General features: G+C 31.2%; 1 pseudogene; it reads right to left on the minus strand.

The window, feature by feature from the left end:
- Positions 1 to 10,279, minus strand: part of LOC106461443 — a 70,387-nt pseudogene that overhangs the window by 53,682 nt on the left and 6,426 nt on the right.

The raw sequence follows: 10,279 nt of genomic DNA on the forward strand, positions 1-10,279 counted from the left end.
CCAAGATTGATGTTTATCTGTGTTTTTTATATTTGCTTTTAAGTTAAGAAATTGAGTAATATATAGTACTAAAATTTGAATTATAATCTACAGCTTTATACCTAACTTATTGATATACATTCGTGAAATAGTAGTTCAATAAAATTTTGAATGCGAGTCAACAAATGAGATGACATGGTCTTTCACCTGTGACCCGTCTCAAAAGAATTAATGTTTGAATGTTATCTAATAGGCTTTAAAATGTTTACAGAGTTCATTTTATATGTTGAATTAATGTTGCAATTTAGTAATCAACAAGCTATATTTCTATCCACATGGATATCCACCTCTAGAATACTAGAATATTGCCATGGGCACATAAATGTCTCCACTCCAGAACACTTCAATGGGCACATATAATGGACACACTATCTCACATTTATTTTGGCCTTGAAAAGTGTGATATTACTCACATGTGAGTTAGGAAGTTCATACCACCATTAAGAAAGGTTATTCCCTTTTAAACTTCCAAAAATTACCATTTCGAGATTCAGAAAAGAAAATAAAGACTGAAATATGTCATTGTGTTTTTTATTGTTATCTAAAAATAATGATGGCAATGGGAAAATTGTTTATCAATAACTATGATAATGAAAGAGTTAAAGCTGTAAGTCATAATTTTGCATTCGTGTAAACTCCATAATAACAAGCATGTTCCATTTAATCAGTTTTTTTAGCCCATGTGAAGCTGCTAATTATTGTATCATGATTTTTCCATTTTGATATTATTACGCATATATACAATGAAAAATTATGAAAATGGTTGGTTTAGAAAAAGCTATACAGTTCATGTTTTCTAAAAAAAACATCTTTATGCATAAAAAAAATGTGTTGTTCTGATGCAATAGTTTTATTTCTTCATAACATCTTTAGAATGACAAAGTGAAAGCTTTTTCAAGAAACACACACAAAGACTTCAAAATGCACGACTCAAGTAAAAAACAATCTACTTGTGATACCATGTTTACCTCAGGTAAGGCTGGCATAGGGCTAGGAGTGAAGCATGGATGGTAACAGTGATGGCAGATAGATGAAAATACTCAAAAAGAACAGGTAGATGGTGGTGTAATCCCTTGGCTGGATCAAAATGAAGCTCCAGAGTTCGAGTACTAACACATTCAATGGAATTGTGCTGATCAGGACTATACAGAGAGAAAGATAAAAGAAAATGATAAATATACAAATATACACAATTTCAAATATGCCACAACTTTCAGTAAAAAACTATGAAACATAGTAGGCAAAAGTTTATGGCAAAAATTTGAACAGTAATGAAATGTAAAAGATGTATATTTCATTCACTAGTTTAAGAACTTTAGAATAAATATTTATTATTTTTGTATGTAATACAGAAAATTTTTTATACAGCAGTTATTTAACAAATGCCTGTTTATCAATGAAAAAATATATTTAAAATATAAAAAAATTCTTTAAAAACTCTTTCATTCTGATATTTTCTTACAACTAAACCATCCTCCACTAAAAAACATTAACAATTTCCTACCTATCATCATGCTTAACTACATTCAGAGGCCTATAAATGTTATACTGGTACTTTTGCTCTACATTACTGTGTAACTCTATCACACCCATATATGAAAAACACTAAAATAAAAAAATAAACTTGTATTTTTCTTCCACAAATTCTTTTTACACAAATATTTCATAGGTCAAATTTGTTCAATAAAGTTTTATTTATCTAATTTTACATATGAAAATATATAAAACAAAATTTTGATTTTGGGTCAATTTCAGCACACTTTGAGCTAAATCTTTAGTGTTTGTAATGTTTGCATTTTTTTTTTGAGCATAATATACAGCATGCATAGTCCCAAAGGAAGAAAGTCATAAGTTTTGAACAAAATATCACTAATTTGATTTTGTAACTTAAATCTAAGTGTAGTTTTATTGATTTTTGGCCAATCACTATTCTTCAACCCTAATTGTCATAATGTGATGTACAATCAGTCCTTGTTATTCCTTGCCCCTTCATTTGTCATTTTGTTAATTTGTCATTTAAAAACAAGTTATCTTGACAGCCACGTGGTCAGTCGATTTGACTGACCTCATATCCACCTTGTACTCACTACAGTATCTTCAAGGCATACTACATACTACCTGCGACATACATTTTCAAAGCTCATCAAGGAGACTGATGGTGAAGATGGCAATGAAAAACAGTGGAGAGTCATAAAGGAAAGTGAATGTCAAGTGCATGAACAGTGTGTGGAAAAAGCTGTGGCATGACTGCATAAATGAATATTAGTTTTGAACCTGATATGCCTCAAATTCACAACAACATTTAAACCACCTGCACAATAGGCTGGTTTCAATGAAGTTAATGATGATGATGTAGAGGAGTTACTAAATTCTCATGGGAAGAGTTTAACAAAGACCTCATAGAGCTGGCCCAACAAACAGAAGTCATGGGTACAGGTGATGCTGCTGAAGATGCTCCACCAGTGAGAGTTCTTACACAAAAAGTGCTCTCAGACATCTTTAATAAGGTCAATGAAGCAATGAAACTCACTGACCCTGACATGGAACACAGCAAGGAAGATGCAGGATGCAATTTCTTGTTACCAAGAAATTTATAAAGTTAAAAGAAAGAAAACTGTTCTTAGGCATTGTTTACATTAGGCCTTATCAGCCTAAGTGACAACTAGAATGAGCAAAGAAAATTGAAAATAAGAAATGTAAAAATACATATAAATGAAAATAAAAGAAGTTTAAAACTTATTACAAAAATCAAATAAAACTTTTTGAATAACAATTTAAAAAAACAGTCAGTTTTGTTACAATTTTGGTATGGTAAAAAAGTTATTTTTATTGTATACCAGTGTTTGTAAACACAGTGACAATATGTGTGATGTTTTTTTAATTTAGTTTTATAAAATAAAAATAGATCACTGTAAAATCTTTCAAATTTTTATAGCTAGAAATTCATACAGATATCACATATAAAATATTTTATTTGCAAAAGCTACATAATCTGTAAATGTTCTTTTGAAGTTTCAAATAGTTAATCCAGTATTTTTTTTTACAATGGAATAAAACAATTGACAAGCCTGGGAGTGATAGAGTTAAAGAACATGTGGCTTACATGAAAATTCTTAATTCTGATGTCAGCAATTTTCCAACACAGCACAACTGATAAGAGAATATCTAGCCACAAACCAAATAATATCATTACAAGTGAATTAAGTGGGATAACACACAACAAACATTTATGTACATTATATTTGTTGCAGCTGTGTTAGGAAGAAATATTTTTATAAATAAAATTCTACTTAATGCAATATTTATGTCAATACTTTTCAGTAAACTTAAAAATGTTAAAGAAAAGCTAGATAATATATATATATATTGTATATCAGACAGGTACAGCCATTTCTCAACACTTACAGCTGCATCATTTACCTCATCTCAATTGAGAAACATAAATATATAAAAGTTAAAAATACACGAATAAGATGACAACTGCTGAAAATACTTTCAGTAGATACTCAAAACAATATGTTTATTGCTTTTAATTTCAATGTTTCTTTGGTAGCTTAACAAGCTTATCATTAAGTGTACTTCAACAATCCCCAATGATAATCACTTTGCAGCAGAGCTAAATCCAAAAGTGTATTGTGAAAAGTATTCTATTTGTATTTGTGGCAATGTAACTAAGGCTATCTACCACCATTCCAAATTCTTAACTACTGACCAATGGAAAGGAAGCATGGAAGTCAATCAGTAGCATGCTACCATCCACACTAAGGAACAGATTGTCACTCTCATAATGCACCCACAGCTTAAAGTGCTGGAAATATTTCTGTAGCATCACATCCATCCAAAACTGGCTCAACAGCTCTGACTTCAGAGCTCTTCACCAGGGCAAGCCAGTGCAATTCTTGTGAAAATGTCAAATAAGAAAATCTTCTTAAAAAAACTTTAAGAATGCTGCAAAAGGATAGGTTAAAATTGTGACATTTGTTCTCTAGGTCTTCCCTCTTCTCTAATTTATTTACCAACCCTCCAAAAAGTACAGAATTTAATGTAAATTACTCATTATAATATTGCTACTACTCAGGAAAAGCATAGTTTTTATAGCCTTCAATTTTATTGGTTACAGAGCCATAAGCTAGTAAATCAGACCCCTTTTTGCCACACCCAACTGTCACATCTTCTCTTTATTATTTATAACCAATAGAAAGCCAAAGTTTTAATCTATCAAATGACGCATTACATTATGTTGTTTTCTGTAGAGATAATTGTCTATTTCACTTCCAGTTCAAACTTTATTCCCACAGGAAACACATCTACAAGCTTAGTTAAATTTTTAACAGCTCTTATCGCATAGTTAGAAAGCCAGGAAAACTATGATATTTATAGGACACTGTCTGCTTTTTCTGTTTTTCAGTGCATTATTTAATTAGATAAAAAATTATTTTGTGCATTAGTACCATTAGTATAAAAAAGTATGGTTAAGTTTCATTGACAGTCGACAGCAAAAAATGAGACCCAGGTAAGTACTATATTTCTTGTTTTTCATGTGTATTCTTTACTTATTTTTACAAAAATACCTAAAATGTAAAAATTAGAAACTTTCTAGGTTAGATTAGGTAGAATAAAGAAAAATAATAATAAAAATTGTTAACAAGGTATACTTAGGGGTAGCTTGTAAGTAGTCTTTGCATTACATAATTCAATAGGGATTATTAGTTAGACATAATTCAAAGGGTAATAAAACATTAAAAGTAGAAACATATGTATACTATTATGAGTTTAAGCTATTTTGGATAAACAAATGTTTTTATTACAATTTGAAATCATTCTAGAAAGAAAAAAGGGTAATTTAGTTTTATTTCGCTTTTTTTTTTTTACAGTGGTTACAAGGCTTGTCAAATTGGCCAATCTCATATAGTGTTAGGTTAGAGAAAATAACACATCAATTACAAAATTTTATTAAAAACAAAAAGTTTGAAATTCATTTAGGTGTTTTAGAGATTACACAAATATAATTTGACAATTTTCAGATGAAGAAAAGTATTTTTAATCTTAACACGAAAATCACTTTGCAGTTGGAGCAGATAACACTTTGACTCCATATACTCAGAGAAATTTTTAATGAAAACACTTCATTAAAAATCTGATTTTTTGTCTACAATGCTTGAATTGGTATAGTTCAAAGTTTATATAAATTCTTTTATTTTTTATTAATGCTCTTAAACCTAGTAAATTAGTTGCAAAACAGTATATTCAGTAATGCTCATGGTTTGTGGGTGAGAGAGAAAAAAAGACAATTAACAAAGCATCTTGTTATATGAAGTGAGAGAGTTTCACTAATTCATTACTTCTAATATGTATCACTTCAATGGAACTTGTATACTTATGTTAAATGTGACTAACAATAAGTTTTTACTCACCCAAAATTTTGATCAGTAAACCACAATTCAACAATCAATTTGAATTCTCCTTTCATGAAGGTATCATGAACCTAAAACAGTGTAATAACCAAAAGTACATATTAACATAATCAAATTAATACAGAACCTTTAATTTTCTAGAATTGTATGATGCTCTATTTGTGCAGGATACACAAGTTAGTAATTGACTTATTTTATAAGCTGAATTTAAGGCTTGTAGTACAACACTTAAGTATTCCAGCATTATAACCTCTACACCTTTGAAATGTCATAAAATAGTAAATATCATGTCACACAGACTTTTTTTTAACTTGATTGGAATATTTAAATTTTTTGCTTTTCGTATTTGCTTGTATATGTACGATGTTTTAAAAAGAATTATAACAAAACAACTTGAAAATCATAACAACATCTTAGCATTTACCCTTGCTACAAGATACTTACACAAATTGCCATCAACCCTTGTGCATCTTGCCTATTTAGTAACTATTTCATACTCCTTTTCATTTATTTGCTAGTTGAGGAAATATAGATTCTATTTGTCCATGAGAAAACTTCAACAGAAAAATAATCAACTATATATAGATGTATAATAGTTGTATTTAAAAATATAATTAATTTATGTGCTCATACCAGAATGAATTATCACACCAACTACTTGAAAAAGTGTATCAAGTAAAAATAAGCTTCAGTCAGAGTGGCTTGATTAATTCTGAATCTTACAAAGAGATTCAGCACTAATATACCTCAATTTTGGATGAACAGGTCTACATTAACATAAATGTTACACATACAAAATTATGAAAATTTAACTTATCAGTCTAACAAACAAGTAAAAATAATTTCCTATTTTTTGTCAAGCACACTGACCAAGTAAAGATTCATAAAACAGCCCCTCTATCCCTGAAATCATCATATCCGTTGTCTTCTCAATCCTTTTCAATAAGTCAATATCATATTATCTTATTGCAAAAATTGAATGTTTTATTTTGAAAGATAATAATTTTGCCCTTTAAATATTTCTCTGTGATTATACTAATCAAAATTTCAATAATATCATAGGCAGCACAGTGTTTGTAACAGCTTTTCTTAACACATGGGTTGCAACCCAAAATTAGGTCATCAGTGTGTGAAAGAGTTGCAAAAAGACTTTGAAATTATATTATTCTTTATTTAGTTATTTATTAAGCCAAGTGCTTTTTGTGCTAAAGCCGTTTATTGAGTCCTGACCGGTCATGAATATTTACAAATGGATCCAGAGACAAAAAAGGTTGAAAACCACTGTTTTCATAGTATGTTTACATCTTCCTTTCTTTTGTTTTGAGGTTAAGAATTCACTTATGACATTGTCACTTACCTTGTGTCCATCCAGTAACAGGTGAACTTTGAAAACAATTAGGTCATTGAGTAAAACTTCCTCATCTTTGTAAAGTATCTGGAAAGTTTTACCAACAGCTGTTCCATTTACCACACAAGCAGGAAACACCAGATCACAAGCTGATGATAAAACAGTGATATTATAAAATTAAACAATTTTTTGAAAAACAACAACAATCTAAATTATAATTGTCCAGAAAACAATGTAATTTCACTCTAAAATTAACATAGGTAAGATGAAGAACAAAAAACAAAATCACATTCTGTCTGTCTTATCTTGTGTATACTTTATTGAAACAATAATTAAGATTATTTTCAAGTTGATGAAGAGCACATGCTTGTTTCAGTTTAATCTTTTTCATAGAATTGAATCACAAATTATAATGCATCTGGGCATTTAGAAAATACACTAAATTTGAAATCCAATTTTAGACCTACAAAATATGAAATAAGTACTAATTGATTCACAAGTCAAATTTAAACCTGTGATATATTAAATAATTATACATTGTATTATAATTTGCTAAGTAGGACTCTCAGAAACTCAAAAAATATACAAAACAGTACTCAGCTTCAAGATTAAATTATTTTGACAACACTTAATATTCAACAATGTAAAGAATATCTCACTAGAAAGTATATTTCAAGTTGTTAAAAGAAGATGAATTGATACAACAAGGAGATATAATACTTTCACATTCATTCACATCCTCAAACTGGGCTGTAATACCTCAACATTTAAAGAAAACCTAATAGCAAATACACTTTAAATTTATTTATTTAAATTATGAGATGGGGATCAAACTGGGTTGTTAAGTTTGATATCATGAACAGCTTTACATTGGAAGTATCTTTTTAAGCAATTAGAAGTTAAAATTTTTCTTATAGTGAAAAATATTTCCTGTACTTACTCACACAAAACTATCTTGATCTTCTTCTGTCCTCTAAAAACATTTTGACAATCAGTGCACAAGTCTATACACCCATTCAATTTTGCACCATTTCTGAACACGTACACATCATGTGACTACTCTCCACCAATAGTACTGCACCACCTATATTGGTGCAGCTAGCTTCCTCTTTTCCCACTCAATCCTCACTTTTCGAAAATTGGCAGGTTCTAAAAGAAGAATAGCAGCCATAGGGAGAAAGAGTGGGGAGTATCTACCAGAAATATGTTTTCAGTGGAAGAAAAATGTTAACTTCCAATACAGTCTTACCTCTTCTCACACAAAACTAGAATCCTACAGTGCAAAAGTGGAGAGGCTGGGTTAGGTACACAACATAGAAACCAAGTCAAAAGCAACCACCCAAAATGAATGGGTGTGCTCCAAGATTAAAATGAAGCATACTACTTCTGAAACAAGCATGCTCTTTGTCCTTGAAGTAGGAAATGAATCCCACACAGGAAGAAAAGAAAAAAGGGATGTGCACAAATGCAATTTGTTCTGAGAGGTGCACCCAATTGTAAAATATAAACAGAATTAGCTCTGTAAATACACAACCTCAACTGAACAGGCCAGGTTCCATAACACATCCTCAGCATTAGGAAGATGTGCACAAATGTAATTCATTCTGAGAAGTGCACTCCATAGTAACATATGAACAGAATTAGCTATGTACATATGCAACCTCAACCAGAAAGATGAGGTTCCATAACTCATACTTGGCATTATGAAGTTGAGGATCAAAAAAAGATATATTGTAACATAAACATAGTATCTAGGGCATGTGGATCATGTTATATATTCTCAACAACACCACCCATAAGTAAACAGTTTGTTGTATGTCAAGCAACCAGAATTAGGAGGAGAAAGCTTTCAACTAAAACCAGACAAATTCCCAAAAACCATCTTAGGAGCAAGAAGTACAAAAACCAAACCCAGCATTACAGGGTCATGGCATTTCCTCAACTCAACCGTAAGAATAGGGCAATATCTGTAAATCAGTATTACAAGCAGAAATCATAACTCACTCAACCATCTGTCCACCTAGGAAAAAGCATCCAGGGGAAATGGAAGGAGGGAAACTAGTTTTGCCCTCTTCTCATTTTGTGGATAATCATGAGGGTGTATGATAAAGAAAATTTCTAAACCTCCATAGTCCATCACCCCAGCAGCTGGGAACTGGGTTGTGTCAAGGACTCCCTTGCTCTACTGGAAGAAAAAAATGGGAAAAGTAAACACGGTGGGGAGTTGAGAGGAATGTCACACCAGAGAAAGTGCAAAGGTGTCCACGATTCCCTAATTTGAAAAGCAGACTGACCCCAATTTATTCAATCAAAGGGTCAGCAGGGAAGGACAGAAATCTTCTTCTGCCTTAATCATGAAGTTTATGAGTGGTGGTCCACTACTGAGTGAAACTTACTGATATCTAGAAACCTCATCTCTCTAAACATACCTAGTTAAAGTTCTTATTGATAATGGACTAACAAACTCATTAAATGTGCTGAGTCTACAAAGTACATAATATTAATGAATGTGCAAAGCCATTAAACTTACCTAAAAAAACAAAATAATTATCAATATCTAACTTACATTTCATCTCAAGTAACTGCGATGACAAAGAACACATAAATATCTAACTTACCAAAGTCCAAGCACTCGTGATGTGAAGTACTTAATTCTCCCACATGTAAATAAGAGCAAAGCACCACAAAGGGTATCTGAGCCATGCCTACCACGGGAATATCAACCAGGTGTGAAGTGTACATGTTGAAAACCCACAAATCCCCTAAGAGAACTGGAAGCAATGGGAAGAAAGGAGAAGAACAATTCTCCAACAAAGAGAATGATGTGGTAACATGGCAACTGGTGGAAGGCAAAAACTCCTGAAGAGGTGTAGAGTATGACAAACATAAATAAGAAGGTGCCAGAAAGGAATAGTCCAAACTGTCTTCTCATTAATATCATTCTTGCTCGGAAACATTTTCACATTGAAAAGAAGAAGAAATTGCCAGCCGAACATATGAATGGTAAGTGGTGGAAGGTAAAAACTCCTAAAGAGGTGTAGAGTGTGACAGACCAAAATAAGAAGGTGCCAGAAAAAAAATGAGAGTCCAGACTGTCTTCTAATTGATAGTATTCCTGCTCAGAAACATTGTCACTTTGAAAAAAAGAAATTGCCAGCCAAACATATGAAATTAGCTCCCTGCGAATTAACTCTTTCAGCACGGCCTCAGTCCCTGGGACCGACCTCATAACCATTTTGTGCTTGTTATAGTTTTCATGCTATAACTTTTAAATTAGTAATCAAATGTTTACAAAATTTGGCAGATTATCATTAAACATTACAACGTTCTCATACACAAAATATCTAATTTTTTTTATTAAGTCTTAAGGTTTGTAAAGCAATGTTTTACTGATGTCTATTTTTTCTTTTCACATATTACCTATTTATCATGCAAAGTAATATTCATTTTATGATTAAAAATATTTTTATGCATCAGA

The sequence above is a fragment of the Limulus polyphemus genome, unplaced genomic scaffold (assembly GCF_000517525.1).
Source record: "Limulus polyphemus unplaced genomic scaffold, Limulus_polyphemus-2.1.2 Scaffold39, whole genome shotgun sequence".
NCBI classification, from domain to species: Eukaryota; Metazoa; Arthropoda; class Merostomata; order Xiphosura; family Limulidae; genus Limulus; species Limulus polyphemus.